This window comes from Trichoderma citrinoviride (genome assembly GCF_003025115.1).
Source record: "Trichoderma citrinoviride strain TUCIM 6016 unplaced genomic scaffold BBK36scaffold_3, whole genome shotgun sequence".
NCBI classification, from domain to species: Eukaryota; Fungi; Ascomycota; class Sordariomycetes; order Hypocreales; family Hypocreaceae; genus Trichoderma; species Trichoderma citrinoviride.
In genome coordinates, this window is record NW_020194711.1 from 2,662,861 (window position 1) to 2,663,654 (window position 794).

Sequence of the window (794 nt, forward strand, 5' to 3'; positions counted from 1 at the left end):
CACTTCGAGACTACCGCCAGAGAAAAGGAGAGCGCAACCCATAGATATCTCCCCCAAAGCGAAAAGTTCGACCCCGCATTACCCGCGGGGCACCCGTTCGTGAACATACCTAGTACACATATAACTACCGACCATCTGGATATTACCTACCCCAAAACGGAAAGGTCAACTTGGACACACAATGGGATCGGGAGTGACCCGTGTATTCTATGTGTTACAGACGACGACTGCGTTCAGTAACAACCGGCTCGGACAACGCAAGTTGAGCCGGTACTTTGTGAGTATGGATGAGAACACCGCCAAGTACATTCGACGTTCCCATATGGAACTGTAGTGAAGTAAGTACAACATGTGTGCGTGTATATATTTTGTTCTTATATTACGACCTAAGGGTGTTGATGGGGAATAAAAGAGAAACATGTGCATAGCCATCATATGTAGCGACGTCGATTCACGTAACGGTCAAGTGTAATTTAAAAACTGAGGTTGTATAGGGTAATGAAGAAGTACATGCCTGACCAGAGATTGGTGCAGGAGTCTAGAAAGTCGACGCCTATGACGCAGGAGTCGCGACGTTATAGGCGTGGTATTGGGAGGAAAAGTTTCTTCAGTTTGTACCAAGAGTAGAGGAACCTGCGGCGTTTCTGGTTAAAGCGGTATTTCAGGGTACACTGCCCGTGCCCTCTCGGTCAGAAAAGCGCCTTCTACAGGCTGTCGACGACCTTTCACTGAAGTAGCGGCCGCTCGCTCTACCGAAAGGGCGACATGAGCAGGCCTGCTGCCTTGCGGAGCCG